This window comes from Mus caroli, chromosome 1 (genome assembly GCF_900094665.2).
Source record: "Mus caroli chromosome 1, CAROLI_EIJ_v1.1, whole genome shotgun sequence".
In the NCBI taxonomy this organism is placed as follows: Eukaryota; Metazoa; Chordata; class Mammalia; order Rodentia; family Muridae; genus Mus; species Mus caroli.
The window spans coordinates 83,018,967-83,039,993 of NC_034570.1; the positions used below are offsets into that span (position 1 = coordinate 83,018,967).

Sequence of the window (21,027 nt, forward strand, 5' to 3'; positions counted from 1 at the left end):
ATTTTTAACTATAAAGTTGGGTGAGTGGAAAGGAAGAATCTACGAGGAATTGGGGGAAAATGTGGTCAAAATCCATTGTTTGAAAAAGACTTTTTTAAATAAAAAAAACTTTAAAAAAAAAAAAAAAAAAAAAAAAAAAAAAAAAAAAAAAAAGAGTAAACCACAGGACAGAATATAAGTTGTTTTGAGATTTCCTTTGCCAATGCAATTAATCCAAATCTCTTCACTTTTGACTCAGTTAGGCTATTTGGACAAAGGGCATAAAGCAGCCACATGGGTAACATATTAAAACCTGTCTCCTCTGAAATCTCTTGAGCCAGTGCTCCTCACATCCCCCCAGTCTAAATGACCCTCAGCACCACTGTCTTCCATGTTCTTACTAGGATGGCCTATTAAGCCCCACTTAAAGCATTCAACTGCTTTTGTAACCCAAAGTTTCAGAATCCACATTCCTCCAAACAAAAGCTTTGTCAAGTCTATCACAGCAATACCCCACTCCTGGTACTAACTTCTGTCTTAGTAAGGGTTTTACTGCTGTGAAGGGACACCATTACTAAGACAACACTTACAAAGAAAAACATTTAATTGGAGCAGACTTACAGTTTCAGAGGTTCAGTCCATTGTCATCATAGCAGGAAGCATGGCAGTGCACAGGTAGACATGGTGCTGGAGGAGTCGAGTTCTAGATCTTTATCTGCAAGCAGCAGATAGAGACTGTGTTTCACACTGGGCATAGCTTGAGCATATATAACCACAAAGCCACCCCCAGTAACACACTTCCTCTAACAAGACAACATCTCCTAATAGTGCCACTCCCTATGGGCCAAGCACTCACACACATGAGTTTATGGGGGCCAAACCTATTCAAACCATCACACAGTTGCAGATGGAGTAGAGTATAAGGACCATGATGGTGGGGAACATGAAGGCAGGTATGCATGGAGCTGGAACAGTAGCTGAGAGTTCATATCACAAGCCATGAATAGGAAGCAAAATGATATAACTGAGAATGATGTGGGCTTTTGAACCCTCAAAACCCATCCACAGTGAAATACTTAATTCAACAGGGCTACATCTTCTAATCCTTCCCAAAGGGTTCCACCAACTGGAGACCAAATACTCAAATATATGACTTATATGGAGGCTATTCTCCTTCAAATTACCACATATACACATCATTAAAAATAAGATAAATCTCTTAAAGAGGAGGTGAGGATAAGGGAGAGGGATTTAGCCTGCAGTGGGACACAATGGGCAAGTGGCTTCCATCTCAAGCCTTGATGGCCACATATAACTTTGTAGTAACCCCACTCTGGCTGTCCACTCACTCAGCTTGGTTGGGGTATGCCACCCAGAAAGCAAGGATTAGAGTGTGTTTATAAGACTAGGCTCTGCTCGCATGTGACCTCTATGTGCTCACTAGGATAACCATGTTCACATTCTATGGAAAGTCATGACTAGAGTCAGTGGGCCCAGTCATCCTGGCTGAAGAACTTGTATATGGGCTCCAGGCAACATCCAAAGGGCTGTCTACAGGATGACTCTTCTAGATCAAGCAGAGGCAAACATCAACCTTGCCTTCTAATAGTTCTAAAATCTGTTTTCATGGTGATGACCCCATTATAGATGAGCCACCATATGGTTGCTGGGAGTTGAACTCAGGACCTCTGGAACAGCAGTCAGTGCTCTCAACCTGTGAGCCATCTCTCCAGCCCCATCTTCTTCTTAATCTTAGAGGGTTGATTACTTAGGGTTTCCCCTGCTGCATGGACAGGTACATACAATATGTATGCATGCACACAAGGTCAAGGACATGGGCATAGCAGTATATGCATATGTACAGACGATATGAGTATATTATGGCAGAGTATTGGAAGAATTTAATGGCACTACTGTGGATTCTGAAAAGTCCCTCAACAGGTACCTGCCTCCTGGAAAGACGGGAATCAGGCTCAGCTCATGGCTGAAGGCCCCAGGAACAGAGAGATAATTAGACAAGTAGCACTCATTATGAAACTGGGACCTGGGAACCAGTTAGTCCCATGAAAGGCATTATAGGAAGAGCTGCACGTGCTGGAATCTGAGGTCAGGAGAAGCTGGGTTTCTAATGATCAAGATTCTAATGTGTCCCCATTCCCATGTTTCTCCATTCTATCCAGACCCCATGGGACAGAACTCTCCTTAGAGGTCGAGGGTAGAGTTTCCCATGTTCACTTGCTGATTAAAATGCCAATTGCTCACAAACACTCCCAGAATTCTTTGCCAGCTCCCTCAACATAGCCATCTAGGTTTGGAACTGACCATGATAGAGTAGTCCCTTGCCAAAAGCTCTCTTCCCTTCAGCCACATCTCCTACTGTGCCCCCATCTATCCCTGTTCATTTGTGGCTCTTGCCTCCTGGCCATTATGCTCCAGTAGCATGAAGACTTTGTATTTTCTGTTGCACTCTCTCAAGATTGGGGAAGTGATGTGACCAGCTGCTCCAAGCTCCTGCTGCCTCAATTGCCCACTGTGACAGGCTGTACTTTGAACCGTGAGCTAAAATAAATTCTTTCCTCCTTAATTGCGTTTTTCTGAGGCTTTTATTACAGTCTTGAGGAGGGCGGAGATTGAAAAAGATCCTATCATCTAGAATTTGGCTCAATAGCGCCTACTATATAAGTGGTTTGGTGTGATTTCTGTCTCAGGTGAGAGGAAAAAGTGTCAGAAAGGTCCCACCACTCCCTTGATACTATGTTACAAACTCTAAGACTCAGTGTGAACTTGATACTTACTGATCCCAAGCTCCTCTCATGGCATAACCCAGTAGATAGGATGATGGCAGCACCCAGACCTCCACCCTTCCTGCAACCTGAGGCTCACCCAGCTCCAACACAGCTGTCAGCCCAGGCAGGAGACACGGTGGGGCAGTCAAGGCCCTCTCATTCTGCATTCTACTGGCTACTATGTAAAGGCAGCTGTGTCCACAACTGCTCTTCTGACAGAGACAGTGGGAGAATGGGCTCATTTCCTTTGTCTCCTCAAACCCCTCTAGCCTTTCATTTCATCTTCTAAAGGAGAGTTTCTACCTCAGAGGAGACCATTAAAGACCCCGTTGCTCCCAGGGTCAGCAGCTGGCGAAAGGCCTGTCTTTGTGGGTCCCGTACTCAGACTCCTGTTAGAAGCAGAGTCCATCCTTGCTCCCGAGGCACCGAGGCTGTGATTAATGGGCTGCCACCCTGATAGATGGTAAACATAATGGAGCTTGAAGGAAATTAATGGTATTTTGAATCTTTAATAATGGTACATAAGTACCTAAAAGAGACATCTCCATCACAATGTGACTCTTCTAAAAGCCGGTGGCGCTTTGCTGACAATGGAGGGAATGCTTTGGGTGGGTGTGTGTGGGTTAAGGGTTGGAAGGAAACGTGGCAAATAAAAATGATTACGTTTGTCGGGATGGGGAGACTGTGGGCATAGCTTTTTAGTTGCGTTTCCTTAAATAATGTCAGGGCAGTTTGTGTGCAAGGAATTCTTCTTCTTCTTCTTTTTCTTTTTTTAATGGAATACAAAATTGAATTTCGTTCTCTTTAAAATGTCCGCATGTTTTTCACAGGAATGTAAAGATTGGGTTAATTTATGCCCTTTCCCCTACCTCCAGCAACAAAGGATCCCCTATTCCACCCCGCAAGTGTAAGCTACATGCAGGGCCATTGTGATGGAGGTGCTGTCCGTTAAGAGTTTGGGAAAATGCACACTCACCCCAGGAGGAAGGGTCAGAGGGTAGGAGGAGAGCGAGTTCAGGGACAATGTCTCATTGTGGTACCCAGAGTTGAGCGAAATCTTGTACAACTTCAGAAAAATTCTAAGCGGCATTTGTAGGGCAGACGCTGAGTTAGAGGCTGCAGCAGACAGGCCTGGTGACAAGCTCAGAGTGACAACTCTCTGAGGCTCCTCTGAGGCTTTCCCACGTGGCAGCATTTGCAGTCTAGAAAGGCATCCTGACCTGCGGCAAATGTCCACTGAGTTCCCCCCCCCTTCCCCACATCCTCAAGTGTTCTGCCACCAATTACATAGGACTCTTACATGAAATTATCAGCAGACGTCCTGTGACACATGGCAACTGGCCTCACGAGGGGTCTCTAATTTCCATGCTTCTTCCCGGTGCCTCAAGTTGGATGCTTGAGCACTGAAATCTCAGAAGCTTCTATGGAGGAATTTCAGAATCAAACCCAGAGACTTCCCGGTACTGAGTTCCCAAGTTGTTCCCATGTCAGAAGCTAATGATGTCACTATCTGATATACTAATAGCTTCTTGAGAGGAATTGAGAGCACACGTCACGGTAAGAGGCTTGCCTCTGAAACTGACCGCAAGTCAAGGCTTTGGGGGCCTGTTTGTTCCCTTCTGACCTCTATTCATTTGAGAAAGGTGGGATTTTATTTTATTTTATTTTATTTCATTTTAAGATAGGATCAGGCTGCCCTTGAACTCACAATGTAGCAGGGGATATCTTTGAACTTCTGAACTTCCTGTTGCAGTTACAGGCTTATGCTACTGTGTCTTGGTTAATACAGACCTGGGAATGAAGCTCAGGATATTCTATGTGCTAAACAAACATCCTCCCAACGGAGCCCTCACCTAAGAAATTTTTATGTGACCCAGGCAGATGCCTATACAAAGCAAACATTTGCTGGTAATTCGTTATACATAAATTTAAAGTAATTATTTGGTACACATACAAATGTGCATACTGTTGAAATGGGTGTGCTTACTTGCTGTCACATACAGAACTAAATGCCGACTGAATCTGAGGGACTGCGGAACACAGAGAATCATCAACATTTTTCAGAGTTGGCCATAGGTTTGATTTTATAATTGTGAATGCTAAAAGCATAACTACATAGCACAGTATGACAGAAGTATGTCTGAGCCGTGTCAGAAGTTGCTAGAAATTCTGGCTTAATCTCATGTCAAAACTCATTGGTCAATTCCTCATGAACCTCAAAGCAGCAACGCAAACAGTAGTGCTCAAAATTAAATATTCTAATCAATGGTTCTCAACCTTCCTAATGCTGCAACCCTTTAACATAGTTCCTCAGGTTGTGGTGACCCCCAACCATAAACCCATTCTTCTTGCTACTTCATGAGTGTAATTTTGCTACTGTTATGAATCATAATGTAAATATCTGACATGCTGCATGTCTGATATGCGGCCCCAAAGGGATTGCCATTCCCAGGTTGAAAACCACTGTAAATCTAACACAACACAACCCAGAGTTACACTGATCTGATACATGCTGAGGAAAGGCAGAGGGAGATAATGACTCTCTCTTTTCCATAATGAAACCATTATGTCTCTACAAAAGCAGAAAAGTTCGCACAGTGACGGTGCTGTGGTTCATGGTATACAGTAGTCTCTGGAGCAACAGGAAAGCACACTCAGCAAGTAGTTGAGGGGGATGTGGGTTCAGAACCAAGCTTCCTGGGAAGCTGCGCGATGCAACCCACGCATGCGCAGTGGAAAACACCTCGGGCTCCTTCCACACTTGATTTTGAACTAATCTTGGTTCAGAAACTTCCTAAGCGTCACCAGACATTTTCCATCATTGAAAAGGAACTCTGGGGCCCAGGAGAATCTGCAAGATTGTGATACATAAAGAGGGGAGTGCATATTAACTAGAGACTATACTAAGTTGTGGGCGAGGAGAAGAGAGAGTAGGAGTCTGAGGAGAACATCAGAGAATCCATTGTTGCCAAACTTGGAGGCCTTTGTCATTGCTAATCCAGTGGATTCCTCTACCTCACCTCCTTAAGCTCTGTTCATTCTGTGCAGCCTTTGTCCAGAACGCTGGGACACACTGATGCAGGGAATGCCAGATGCGGCTGCGTCATTTGCCATACTGAGCTGCGGCGCTTGTCACCTTCCTCAATGTTGTTCAGCAAGTGTCTGAAAGAGCAACTTGGAAGAAGGAAAGATGTGTATTGTCCACCATTTCAGAGGGATCAGCCTTTGTGGTGTTGGAGTAAATATTTAAACTCAATCAGGGGTTTCTACCCGACCTTTGTTCAGTTCCCAGATAGAAGACACACAACTTTTATATTTATGATAAGCCTTATGCAGTAGAGCTGGGCAGATTTCTACCTTCTAAGCTATTAGGCTCTACTTCCCTAACCATAAACCCGAGTTATAACTTGCCTTGTTCCATCTGGGTCCCTCTCCAATTGGCTAGCCCTCATGGCCACGTTTTCACGATTCCTACCCCATGGCATCTTCTCCTCTTTTCACCTTCTTTTTCCCTCTCTTGTGGTCCTCCCTCCAATCCCAAGCCTGGGAACTGAAACTATGCCTATCTTACTTCTGTCCAGCTGTAGGCTGTGGGCATCTTTATTGACCAGCTAGGGACAACTTGGAGGGCAAGGATACATAGGATCTCTTCATCCCTGAGGTAACCTGGGGCAGCATTTAGCTTTGCAACACATAGCAACAGACCAAACCTCAATAGTCTTAAATTAAAGAGCAAGGTTTTGTATAACAAAGGCTGGTAAACGTGAGGATTCAGTTGTAGGCAACAGACCAAACCTCAATACCTGGCATGGCTAAAGCTCAGAGTATGGAGGCCAGGACTCGCAGCAGAGAAAGAAGTAGCAGAAACATCTCCCAAGAACACTGATTTCTGAAGCAGGTAGGCAACTTCCAGGTGTCCTTTCAGCTAGTGTCGATGGGGGCTTTTCCTTGACTCTTCTGACAGCCACAAAGGAAATTACAAGACATAATTATTCTCAAAGAGGTCAGGCTACGCCTTGCAGCTTGCTGCAGAACTTGCAATGTAATCACCCATGTGATAGTGATTTTGAAAGCACGTGGGGTGGCCCTCCCGGGTTTGTCCCCTATTCAACAGAACCCATAAATACAGGGGAAGTTTAAGTCAAGAGATGACAGGTGCTTTGAGGGAGCTACAGCTACTGAGTGGGACTCTGCCATGTTCAGCAGCATGGAGTTTTCGAGCTGTTCTCGACGTCTTAAATGGGTGGATCTGGCTGGGGCAGCTGGGAAATCGCTGGCCTGCTTGAGGAGTCTCCACAGAAAGTCAAGCTCCCAGTTCCACACGAAGCCCCTCTCCACCCCGCTCCCCCTTTACCAACATGGGGAACAAGAAGATTTTTCACACAGGTCTTCGTTTACTGTAGAAATTGATGCCATTCCCAGAAGAAAAGGTGCAGGCCGAAGGGCAAAGGAGAAAATATTTAACCCGGAGCTTGCCCAGAGGGAGGCCCTGCCTGAGAACCCAGGGGCATAAGAAGGCTTTCCCCGACCCAGGGGCATAAGGCTGGAAATCTTGTCTCCGTCGCCATGGAGATTTATATTCCTTCACGAATAGCATTACTCCACAGATGTTAGAAAGAAAGTAATGCTCAGTTGGTTGAAGGGCCAGATAACACTACACTGACATCTAGGTCTCTGCCCTTCACTGATAGATGGGAAGGGACTTTGTAAGTATACTCATTGCTCCACCCCTCATCAGAGAAGTTTCTCTTCGCAGTAGATCACAATTCACACAGAGACCTATAACTGGTCAGGTGTAGAGAATGAGCAGAGTCTACAGAAAGCTCATCCCTGAATAGGAGGGTGTCTATATCATATTTCTCCTTCTCTCGAGGCTCCAGGATCATCGTGGAAGAGATGGGGGAGAATACAAGAGGCAGAAGCTGTGGATGGCAATGTCAAACTGTGCTTTCTGGACACACGGGGGCAGCTGTTCACAGTTTGACAACACACAGAAGACCTGTGTGAGCCCACGACACACTGACTCTCAGCAAGGAGAGAGGAGCTGGGCACGAAGCCCCACCCCTAGCTGAAGAGCCACTGGCACTGACAGTTATAAGAAGAGTCCGGTTACTTTAAGGCCCGCCCCCAGTGGAAGATCACGTACTAAGTGTATACAGTCAGCAACAATTGGACCTGACGGGTTCCAAAAAAAAAGAAAAACGACACAGAGTTGATGATGTCGGGAAGGGAGAGTCTGGGAAGGTTTGTGGGACAGGGATGGATCTGATCATGTATGAAATCCTCAAAGAATTATCAAGAATGAGAGAAGAAAGTAAAGCCCCATTCTCTCATGCACAGCTTTTAACTGATCCCACCAGGATGCTGGAGCCAGGAAAGGATTCAGTGGAGGGACCATCAGTCATTTCCCCAGGGCAAGTGGACCTCTTACTCTGTGGCTGACCATCAGACAGCTAAGACTCCACACTGGGCATTGGCAGCACTTGCTTAACTAAGAGCTACCCAGCCTCTCAATCTCCAGCCACAAACAGCCAGTGAGCTGAGAAAGTGCTGCCGTATCCTTTACCAGCAGCCCAGCCACTGAGAACCCCGGGGCTTTATGTGTTCATCTTTTGTTCTGAATTTAGCTCATTGGTCTCTGGTATCCCCTTACTAATGTGCTGACCACTGCACACAGACCTTGTTCAGTTGCCCATGGCTGATTCGTATCGGTCCGTCAGACTCCATTTGGGCCACATCCTTCCCCGCCAGTTCAGAACCGGCCAAGCCTAAGGAGCATCATGCAACAAATCCAAAGGAAGGCCCATCAGCAGAGTTGAGCTTTCGCCATGTGGAGCCAGGTGCCCAATGCAGCTAAGCCGGTCCTCAGCTGTGTCTCAGCTGATCCCAGCTCCAGCCCCCAGTGCCTGCTGAGCAAGAGCTCAAGTAACCAGAAGAATGCCAGAATGGGAGACTCAGACATGAGAGGGGAAAGGAATATTGTGGCTACATGAAGATGGTTTAAAAGAAGGGTGTGAATCCAGCGGGGGGCTTATAAGTAAGGAAAAGAAAGGGGTCAATTATAATATACAATTAGGTAATAAATTACTTGCCTAAAATATACAACAGCAGGGACAACCTCATCACTATTGAGCTCTGATTGAGCTAGATGCTGAGTCTGGAAGGATGGCTTTAAGACAGCATTTGAGCCAGGTCTTAAATATGGACAGGAAGTCTAAAAAGCTGTGGTGTGCTGCTGTCCTCTGCCCAAGCCAGTGACAGACATCACCAGTTGATCACCTAGCATCCCACATCACTCACTATTATTAACTGCTCCAGGTACTCTGTGAGGCCGTGGACACAGACCTAAGACTAGGAATTCTCTGTAGCTTGCTCTTGGGACTCAAGCAGACCTAACTGTGATTTCAATGCTGTTAGACTCTCCTGTTCTGTCCTGGTTCGCAGCCGTACACTTGCATTTTGCCAAAAGTCCTCTTTTGAAGCCTAACATATTCTTATTTGTCAAAGTTTTTCTATTACCCAAGCGACAGGAGGTTCTCAAAGGGGTGACACAAGAGAGTGTACCACACATGGGATAAATAACACACTTCTAAGGACGGCCTGAACTTCATAGGCATCTGTGTCGCTGTAGGCAGCAGTCGTGAGATTGCTGTCCCCTTGTGTGATGTCCTGTTATAAGCTTCAGGGTGGAGGAGGTCTGCTCGTTCATGGTGGGTTTGCTCCCCCACAATGCCCTGCAGTGGCCTCCTCGGCTTGTGCCTGTGCCCTTGTGCCCAACTAGTTCTGAGAGTTTCAAAGCTGCAAAACTTAGCAATCTTTTCCACTGGGCCAGCAGTGTGCAGGATGGAGCTTCAGGTTCCCTTGGACATCTGGATTTTCTAACTAAAGGCTCTTGTAAGAAAATGACAAGCACCAGGTAATCTGCACTGTGCGCTTTGCCTGCGTCACCTCAGTTAAGCATCGTAGAAACCCATTTGCACATATTTTAATTTAGTTTGCATAGTGATTTTCTTATTTGATATGTATGGATATTTGACTGTGTGTACTCCGTGTGCTGCTGGTGCCTGTGGCGGCTAGGAGAGGGCGTTAGATCCCCTGGAACTGGAGTTAGAGATGTTTGTGAACCATCATACAGAGGCTGAGATTCGAACCTGAGTCCCCTGAAAGAACAGCCTGTGTTCTTAATCACAGAGCCATCTCTCCAGTCCCCATAAGAGCACATTGTAAGATGCAAAGACTGGGGCCAGGAGAGGTTCACCTCACTGGCCTGGAGCAATAGTTATTAAAGTGGAAAGTGGGTGTGACCATAGCTGACGCCATTTTTTTTCTAAGTGACCCTCCTTCCTTATGTTGATGACATACACAACAATGGATTGGTCTGAAATAATTATGCCTGCGCATGTTTTTAAACTCAGAGGTTGCCTTATACATCAGCAACTGCTCCTTTCTGTGAAATGAGGGGTAACGATCTTTCCATTTGGCAGGGTGCAAAGTCAGTCAGACAGAATCACATCATCTCCCTCAAGCCTGGCCCAGAAAGGCAACCTCATGAGAGAGAGGGAGGGAGGGGGGGGGGAGGGAGGGAAGGAGGGAGGAGCGAGAGAGCAAGAGACAGAGACAGAGACAGAGACAGAGACAGAGACAGAGACAGAATGCAAGCCCCCTCCTTGCCACCTTCCTCCCCAGTACCGCTATCTCTTTCCTGATGTTTTTTCATTGCCTGGCCCAGTTGGGACTTTCTCCAGATGTTCTTAATTTTGGTGATTTTTCCATTGCCTGTGAGCCCTTCAGTACTGTAAATATTTGACTTCAATCTTCTCCATGCTCACAGGACTTTATGTGGTCACTTCAAACACGGGTGCAGAATTGTCTCTGTTCCTTGGGGTTGCTCTGCGAACTAAGAGCCTGGTAGTTGATATCTTGCTGGCTCCAAGTGCCTGTTCCCCACCACCACCCCTGAGACTTTGAACTCTAAAGGATCACAGAATTATTCATGCCGTGCATGTATACAGAGTGTCCTTAGCCCAGATAGAGGTGCCTCTTGGGTGTAAATTTTTCTCTGCTATCAATAACTGTTCCTCCATTTGGAGATATCCAGTTGCCATTTTTAATCAGTGTGTTTGGTGTGTGGATGTGCATGTGTGTGCATGCGTGGTGTGTGCATATCCATCTTTAAAAGCTCTATGCCCACTGTCTTCAGGGGCACTGCACCAACACTGAGAGTATTTGGCACACAATTCTTGCACACATGAAACACCATAGACTACGGTAGACTCTCCCGGTTCTGCAACTGCTTCTGCCCTGCCCTTCCTGTGGCCTCTGCGGCCAGGCCTCCCCTGGACATCCCTCTTCTCACTCAGCTCTGCCTCCCTTTGGGTCATTTTAAATTAATGTGTACTAATACTCTTGTTACTGTTGCTATGTCATGTTAATCAGCAATAAATCAATTTTGTGTCATCTCAGAACAAATCCATAGAGTGACTCTGACATTTAAAAAAACAATTCATTCATTTGAAGTCTCACAGTCCTACATTTTATGACTTGGGAGCTATACAAAATAACTAAATTCTTTTAAAATTAGATGCATTTATTTTATCTGTATGATTACTTTACCTGCATATATGTATGTATACCACATGCTGCATGCCTGGTGCCCACAGAGGTCAGAAAGAGGGCATAAACTGACTCCCCTGTAACTGGAATTATAGATGTTTCTGGGCTGCCATGTAGGTGCTGGTAACCAAACCAAGTCCTCTGCAAGAGCGGCAAGTGCTCCTGCCCTCTGAGCCATCTCTCACGAAATACTAAAGCCTGTCCTTGCTCCTTCTAAGAAAGCAAATGTTTGATTTTGCTGTGACATTTTATAATGCAAAGACCCATTGTTCTCTATTGCATTCAAAGGTAGAAAGAATCCTGGAACTTAATCATCAGCAGATGTGGAACATCATATGGGCATCTGGTCCACCGTACCAGTGGGGGAATTTTGTTGATAATGCTGTCTAACTTTTTTTTTAATGGCTAGATGTTGATAAATAACACATTAAAATGGCTCACATAATGGATTTTTAACAACTTCCTTGGGAAATATTTCTGTGTCGCCATAAGATTTTTCTGCTCTGAAGCCCTTCCTGCCACCCACTCTATATTTCCCCTTGACATATTTGATGGCTCAATAAAGTGCCGGTTTCCTGAAGTACCATATATCTTCAGCAAGAGATCCAGATAAAGGGCTGTAACATTTTGAAACCAGAAAGGATCCAATGAGTCGAAGTCTGGACTGAATACAGACCAGTATCCTTTCAAATAAAGTTATATTTGTTTATTGAATGTAAAGTATTCTTAACCCATTTTTAGTAGAAAGGATTCCTTTTGTAAAAAAAAATGTCAAGTATAAACTTTTTTAAAAGATCTTTTTTAAAAATTGCTTATGTGTACATGTGTTGGGGGGGGATAGAGTTTGTGTGTGAAAGGTGTCCCTGGAGACCATAAAGGGCATTACATGTGCAGCTGGGCTCTCACCAGCCATTGTGAGCTCCCACGTGGATGCTGGCAACTGAACGCAGTGAGAACTCCGAACCACCAAACCATCTATATGGCCCAAGCATGAACTTTTCTTATATTTAGCTGTGTGGTGTTTTTGTTAGAAATAGTCTTGTCTGTGGCTTATCCAAGTCCTCTGGGTACTGGCCACCCGTGAGCATCCATGTTGAGGTTGAGGGGAGAGCTGCCCCTAGGTGTCCCTGAATTCAGGACAGCCCTGGGTTCAGTCTTCCCGTCCTGTCTCTGCCATCCCTCTGCTGCTCATGGTGCTTCTGCCCCAAGCCTCGTCTGCTGCCACACCAGGAGCTCTGCTGGCTGCTGCCTACCCCTGCTTCTTGCCTCCCTCTTCCTCTCTTCACCTCTTCCCTCTCCTCCCCTCCCCTCCATCAGGGCTTACATTGTCTGCTTCTGTGCTGCTGCTCAGTTTCTATCCAGAAGAAGAGGTTGGGAGCTGGGGGAAGGGGTGGGGGTCCCAGAAGAGCAATTCTCTAGTTCAACCTTCGCAGGGCACACAGTTGTTCCTGGGTCAGAGAAGATTCGAGGCCATCTCCAGGCAAGCCCTGCCTTACATTCACTCAGTCACAGTGATTCTTCTCTCACAGGCCACTCTGTCCCTCCTCTAGGCCTGGATTTCACTCCCCTCAGCCTACTCTGTTCCTAGGTCAGGTTCACGTCCACAACTCTGGGTTCTGCCATGTGCTCCTGAGCCCCATCCAATAAAGAATATGGTTGTGATGGCTCTGGTGCCCCCAGATATAGCACAAGTACCTGGATGAGTGTGTCTGCCTCAAACTAGTCACGCACACATATTCACATGCTCACACACACACACACACTCACACAGCACACACACATGTATACACACACACTCACACACACTACACACACATGCTCACACATTCACACACACCACATACATGTTCACACACTACATACACACACACACACCACACGCACACACACACACACCACACACACGCGCGCGCACACACACATTGGGAACTAGAGAGCATAACCCCAGTGTGAGTGGTATTGGTTTTGTTTTTTTACATTTCAAAGCTCTCTTAATTTTCCCACCACCACACACTAACCTCCTCCGAGATGTCAGTTATTATGCATGAGATGAAGTGGCATTGAAAGAGCTTGGCCATAAAAAGTGGAGAAGAAAAAACTCTGAGCATAATCAGAGAGTAGACTTGGTACCCGCCAGAGTGATGAAGGCTCACCAAGGTAACTGGTGAGAGACACAATACAAACACTGGAAACACAGATGTGCCAGGCTCACCTCTGTGGAATCCTCAACATCCACGCCCCCCTGCACAGTTGTGTCTTCTTTGGAGGCCTGGATTCCATATCATTTCTTGATCCACCCACCCACCATGAGCGATCCCCGTCTACCAGCTCAGTTCTGAGCCACACAGCAGGTGTCATTCCCCCAGTCACCATGGTCACGAAAGAAGATCCCACTAGAATAAAATTCTAGAACATTTTTTCTTGGTGTTTGCAGGAAGATCACCCCCCTACAGCATGCATTTAAGGAATTACATAGACAAATTGCAATGACAACCATCCTGCATTGGGAAGCAGCCAGCCTTGGTAAAACAAAGAGACAGACAGAAACAAATCGGAGATAGTTTGTAACCTGAAGCCATTGGTTGACTAAGCCACCTACCACCTAAGGCGCAGACTAACGTGTCTGAGTCAGCTCAGAGCTGAGAAAGGAAAGGTTGGAGACAAGAAGCAGGCTGTGAGGGTGACGATTCCTGTGAAATGTGACTGGCCAAGCCCAGTCATAGTTACCAAGATCAGCTTGAACTGAGGATGGGGTATGTGCTTGGAAGATGGACCTTGGCATTGTCAAGATGTAACAAACTATCTCACAAACTCAAAAAAAACGTACAGGTTGGCCCATGAGCTGCAAGTCATTGGAGGTGGTTCCGATCATCTCCGCTTTGCTTGACTGCCCTCAGGATATGGACCACAAGTTTGTTCAAATAAGGAAGACACATCAGGCATTTTCCCATCCTTGTGACAGCAGAGGTGGCAGAAGGCAACCCCACCCCTGTCACACATTACAGCTTGATGTGTATAATGTTGTGTAATGTTCTGATGTTAGACTCTAAGTCCACATGCAAATTCACATGCAGCAGCTGGGACTCTGCCTCTCATTCAAAGTTATTTTGCAAAGGGTGTGGGGGGGAGGGGCGTGAAAAATGAATCTTCCATAGGATGTCATTCTGATTTACCCTCTGGGAGCTCTTAGCGTAGCTCCAAAATATGAGTAGGGAGACAGAGGATGTCAGTGGTTCTAGAGCAGGTGGACTTGTGAGGGGATAGAAAAAGAACTCAAGAGGCTCCGCAGTTAAGAGCATCCCCTGCTTGCGGAGAGTCCCAGACTCTGGTCTTAGCTTCCAAAACATAACTAACAATCCCCTGAAATTTCAGTTCCAGGAAGTGTGGTGCCCTCTACTGGACTCCTTGGGTACTGCATGCACATGGTACATAGACATTTGTGCAGGCAAACATTCATGCACATAAAATGAAGTAAATAAGTCTTTTTTTTTTTTTTTTGTAAGATTCCATGTCCTTGAGCACCAGTTACAGGCCAGGACTCCCACTAGGGCAAGCAGGAGAACTGAAGAAAAAAAATATAACAAACCTGCTCTTTGAAGCTTCCGGAATGGTGAGAAAAAATAGAGATGAACAAATAGTGGAATACTGAGAATTTTAATTAACAAGCCGTCCTGTAAGAAGATAAAGGAGAGGAGAGGCGTGGGCACGCAGGGAGTTGGGTTGACATTTCAGGGTCAGGGGCTCCAGAAAGCCTGTGTGAATTAAGACACACACACACACACACACACACACACACACATATGCACACGCACCGGAAGTCAGGGAGAAAGACAAGCAAATGCCTAAGGGAACAGTGCTCCATGCAGAGGGAAAACCATGCACAGAGGGTGCATTGGTATGTTTGAAATGCAGTGAACAGGAGACATTGGCCCCATCAGAGTGAAGAAGTTGGGGGCAGCTGTAAGAAGAGACAACATTACAACCTTGCCTGTCATAATGAGGCCAGGGTGTCTCAACTCCATGTGACATTGAAGGGTCAGAAGACTGGCAGGGTCTGAGGAAACACAATCAGTTGGCTCCCTCAGGAGACGGTGGCAGTCCTGGGGGAAGGGGCCATGGAACAAGGTCAGGCCTCACGAAGAAGCTGCTCTAAGGAGTCAGGCGCACTGGAGGAGGCTTGTCATGGGGGACTGGCAATGTGGGCGGCAAGGACACGACCTGATTCCAGAGCCAGTGTGATTTACTAATCAGTTTCATATGAGGCATAAGAAGTGGAGGGGGATGAACAACACCCCACCTCCACACTTCCCAACTCCCCGCCGCACTTGGCTTGAGGAGAAGGTTCCCTGTAACTGGAGGAAGAACAGGCTTGGTGGAACCACAGGGACTGGGCTAGACATGGTGACATCTCTGAAGAGGCACCAGGATAAACAGATGCATGGTGCTGAGATCCAGGAGAAGGCCTGGCCAGATAGACACTCCCCAGGGTCAGGATGTGGATTCCGTTTAAAGCCAGGAGACAGCTGTGGCCCCTTGCAGTGGGTGAGGATGGAGAAGAGACAAGTCTCAGGACCTCCAAGATTTAAAGGTCAGAAAGATGAAGAGGAGCCTCCAATGTATAAAGAGAGTAGCCACATGGTAGAGTCCAGCCAGTACTGATGGACCCAAAAATTGTCTCTACGGGACAAAAAAAAAGTTTGTTTCCCCCAAACTTGTACAATAATGCAAAAGTCACATTTCTCCAACAGGAACCAGACCTTAGGCTGAGTTTGCCTCTTCCCAGGTACACACCATGAAGTCTGAGTCCCTTTAGAGATCCTACTCATTGTGGCCAGAACAGCACCCAGAGGACCTTGGATCACCATGTCTATCTAGACTACTCGGTAGGTCAGGAATATCAATGCACTTTTGACCCATGGTCCTTCCGGTCTGTGGAAGAGTTTATCAGGACAAGACTCCATTGTAAGCTAGGAGCCTCTGCAGAAGGAGGGTAGAAGGCACATCAGAGAAGAGGGAGGGTACCAAGCTGGGCCAAACATTGACTAAATGTTCAAGTGGGGTTAGGACAGATGTTCTCCTTTGAGTGTAGTGAGGAGGAAGCCCCACGACCTTGAACTTAGTAGTTAGAAAATCTGTTACCTTCCAATGGTATCAGAGTGTGCCAGAGTCAAAGGTGGAAGAGGTCATACAAGAAATGGATGGAGCAGTGGACTTAGAGACCTTGGGGATATTTGGCAGGGAACTCACAGCTGTCATCTGCTCTAACACATTATGTATTTCAAATGAGGGGGGAGGACCACAAAGGCAATCGGCAGTGTCCAACACCAAACAAAGCCAGAAAAGTGTATGTGGGGGAAGGGAAAGGCGGGGAGTTTAGGGGCTAGTAATAGGCTGATGGGAAGGAAGCTGGGATGAGAGATCCAGTATCCTACCACCATTAGATGAAACCCAGACACTGGGCAGAAGAGCTCATTTGGCTGAAGGAAAGCATCACTTTCTATGCCCACAGGAAGATGGGAGAGTAGATAGTAGAGAGCCCTGCTATTTACTAGGATGTACTGTAGGAGAGGGCATCCAGGAGCAAGGTGGGAAAAAAATCAGTGAGCCATGTGTAGGAATCTCGAGCCCCATTAGCAGTGGAGACTGAGGAAAGGGCACACTCCCTGATCATGTGGGGAAGAGTCAAGCAACAAGAACTTGAGGGCACAACTTTTAAGATGCAGTTTCTAATCAAAGGACTGACAGTACTGTAGCCCTAGAGTGGGAACATGCTCTGCTCTGAGCCCACATTCAGTCCTGTCCCCAGGCTGGCCCCAGGGTGTCAGAAAAGAGAGACTGCTGGAAGAGTTGACTGCACCCAACCGTGTGACTTCAGGACTTGTCTTCACTTACAAGGAAAAATGGCGCCTCCCTGGGCAGGTATGCACCTTGGAGAGGAAGGCTACTTAATAGGCAGAGGCCAGCATTGGAGAAAGCATCTGAGTCCACCTCGTGGCTAGGGGGTGGCATAAAGGAAGACCATAAAGCATGCTACAGAGGAGTCGTCAGCATCAGCTCTGGGAATGTCTGTAGTGAAAACCACAGTGCACCCTGGCTGATCTCTACAGACCTCTCTGTACTGGCTGGTTTTGTGTCAACTTGACACAAGCTGGAGTTATCACAGAGAAAGGAGCTTCAGTTGAGGAAAGGCCTCCATGAGATCCAGCTGTAAGGCATTTTCTCAATTAGTGATTAAGGGGGAAAGGCCCCTGGTGGGTGGGACCATCTCTGGGCTGGTAGACTTGGGTTCTATAAGAGAGCAGGCTGAGCAAGCCAGGGGAAGCAAGCCAGTAATGAACATCCCTCCATGGCCTCTGCATCAGCTCCTGCTTCCTGACCTGCTTGAGTTTCAGTCCTGACTTCCTTAAGTGATGAACAGCAATGTGGAAATATAAGCTGAATAAACCCTTTCCTCCCCAACTTGTTTCTTGGTCATGATGTTTGTGCAGGGATAGAAACCCTGACTAAGACACTCTCTCTACCTTACATATCCCTGTCTGACCTTACTGTGATCACAGAAGGCCCTTTATGGAGGGAAAGTTGAAGACCCACAGAGGTGCACTAGTCATGCCCAAAGCCACATCACTGCTTGCAGAAGATCCAGGAAGGACAGACAGGTCTCTACCTGGACCAACAGGAGTTAGATGAGCCCCAGCCTAGAGAGCATTAGGGTCGCTTTTTATGGCACATGAAATCTCTAGGTGGGTTCCCTTGCCATTCTCAATGTTTCTTTCCCATATGGCCCTTCCAGAAAGGGTTGTTGATGCTCCTCACATCATTTGGAGGTTTCTCACCTCTACATGTCTTCCAACTCCCCCATTATCAAAGGAAGGTTTTCCCCCAAAGATTGCCAGAAAGGATGCTTTGCAAACAGATTTGAGCTTCCTCGCTGCCCTGGGAATGTGCTCAGCCCGGGATGTGGAGGTCCCTGCAGCGTGGGCTCTTTGGTTTTCTGAGATGGTTGCTACCTTCATTACTGTCTGCACAGGGCATTTTGACAAGGTTAGACTCCAGCACACAGCTTTGTGGATCTTTTCTACTCAGGTTCTTTCAGAGACTTATTACATGTCAGCTCAGGGCCATGAAGCTGGGACTGTTGGACAAAGAGGCACGTGGGTAGTTTAACTTTTCTGTATTCAAACAAGAACACAAAAGTCCCCAGGGAAGCAGCTGGGGCTGAACCCGTGCCAGACACTAATTGTCTCCCTGGCAGTGGCAAGCAGCCCCATGCAGATAAAACCAGGCCCAGAGCCTTCAGGGACACAGACCCCCTTAAAAACATCGATATGGAATCTCCCTCCAGGAAAACACACATATATGGGAACTTTGAAATGTAATTTCTGAATACTAAGAACTCCCTGTACTTTGCATAACAAGCCCCAACTTAGAGTTCTATTGCTGTGAAGAGACACTGTGACCAGGCCAACTCTTATAAGGACAACATTTAACTGGGGCTGGCTTACATTTTCAGAGGTCCAGACCATTATCATCATGGCAGGAAGCATGGCAACATCCAGGCAGGCATGGAGTTGAAAGAACCAAGAGTTCTACATCTCAGTCAGAAGGAGACTTTGTCACAATGGCCAGACTTGAGCATGTATAAAAGACCTTACAGTCCCACCTCCTCAGTGACACACTTCCTCTAACAAGGCTTCTCCAATAAGGCCACACCTCCTAATAGTGCCACTTCCCATGGGTCAAGCATATTCAAACCACCACAAGCCCTTAAAGGCTATTGCTTGTAAACAAATTCAAGAGCGTGGAAGGAAAGTAGGGCTTTGGGGTTTGGCTCAGTTGGTAAGTGCTTGGCTGTGAAAGCCAGAGGATATATGCTTGGATCCTGAGAATCCACAGAAAAAGCCGAGCATCAGAGCTATGCTAGCTAAATTCATGTCAACTGGACACAAGCTAGAGTCAAGAGAAACTCAATTAATAAAATTCTTTATACCCTCAGTGAGGTGTAGTTACCAGGCCTCATCAAAAAGCCCTCTCTTCACAGCAAATGCAGACCATCACAGAAAACCACACTTGGACAGTGCAGGGATCATGGATTGTTAGAAGCTCAGCCCCAGTGGATCCATCTATTTCACAGCTCCTGCATCTATGGCTCAGGAATACCAGGAAAGGGAGTGGAGCTGATATACTAGAAAGCAGGAAAGGGAGACTGGAGCTGATATACTAGAAAACAATCTGCTGTGAAAGTCTTCCTAGGAATGGCTGCATTAGCAAGAGCAGAACAAACACAATATCAATGGACATGTTAGTGCAGAAGCAGGAAATTTTCACAAATTCCCACCTCTAGACAAAGAACTATAGGCAGCCAATGGTGACAGAGAAGACAAACAGCCTCTCCCAGAGATGAGATCCCTTAGGTTGTCCAATGCAGAGTGTTCATGATTGAAACCATATACATGCCACTAGCAAAAACAAACTCAGCAGGACATGTGTGTGCATGTATTTGCACACACATATATACATGTGTGCACATCTATAACATATAATAAAAGAAAAGAGGCTATCAACTTAAGAGTGGGGGCCTGGGAGGAGATCAAAGGAGAATAGCAGGGAGGAGCTAGAGGAAAAAAGGGAAGAGGTAATTGATGTTATGCTATCTCAACTAAAATATGTTTTTAAAAGTCAAAGTTGGAAGAAGGTGAGTAAGTAGGGGTGTATCTTGGAGGATGAGGAGTAGGGGGTGAGTATGACCCAAGTACAATGTATACGTGTATAAAATTCCTAACGAGTTAATTAAAATATTATACCAAAAACAAATTAAAGAAAGAGAAATCTGAAGAGAAGAGAAATAGAAAATGTCTCCTCCAGACTGGCCCATGGGCAAGCCTATAGGCATTTCCTGTATTGATGATTGGTGTGGGAGGGCATAGACCACTGTGCTTGGCACCACCCCTGGGCAGGTGTTCCTGAGGTACATATGAAAGCCGACTGAGCAAGCCAAGGAAGAGCAAACCAATAAGCACCATTCCCTCAAGGTATTGACCAGTCCCTGCATTGAGTTCCCTCAGTGATGGACAGGGTTGGGATGGGTGAGCCAAATAAACCCTTTCCTCTTCAAATTGATTTTGGTTATAATGTTTATCCCAGCAACAGAAAAGTAACCAAAGCAACAGTATAGCCTCTAATCCTGGAACTGTTGAAGCAGAGACAAGAGGATTCCTTGAAGCTTAGTAGCAAACTCAGTTTCATTGCATTGATGAGCTACAGAGGTCAGTGAGAGACCCGTCTCCCAAAAAAAAAAAAAAGTGTAGAGTGATTGAGTAAGACACCTGGTGTTGATCTCCAACTTACACATGCACACACGTACACACGCACACACGCACACACGCACACACACACACAGACAGACAGAGACACAGACACACAGACACACGGACACGGACATGGACACAGACACAGACACACAGACACACGGACACGGACATGGACATGGACACAGACACAGACACAGTGAGAAACAGAGAAACAGGGAGACAGATACAGTGAGAGAGGGTTAAAACTCTCCCCTTGCAACTGACCCAGCATCAACTGCCTGCTCTTGGAGCCCATTCCTGCCTCCTGCAAAGATTTTGACAGCAGCCTGAACCTCAGCATC

General features: G+C 46.4%; 1 long non-coding RNA gene across 1 annotated transcript in view; it reads right to left on the reverse strand.

Annotated features, from left to right (window-relative positions):
• Positions 1-629: 629 nt before the first annotated feature.
• LOC115029733 overlaps positions 630-21,027 on the reverse strand; it is a 32,464-nt gene continuing 12,066 nt past the window's right edge. Inside the window, exon 3 of the long non-coding RNA XR_003835297.1 lies at positions 630-694. This is a non-coding gene — a long non-coding RNA (uncharacterized LOC115029733). The remainder of the gene's footprint in view (positions 695-21,027) is intronic.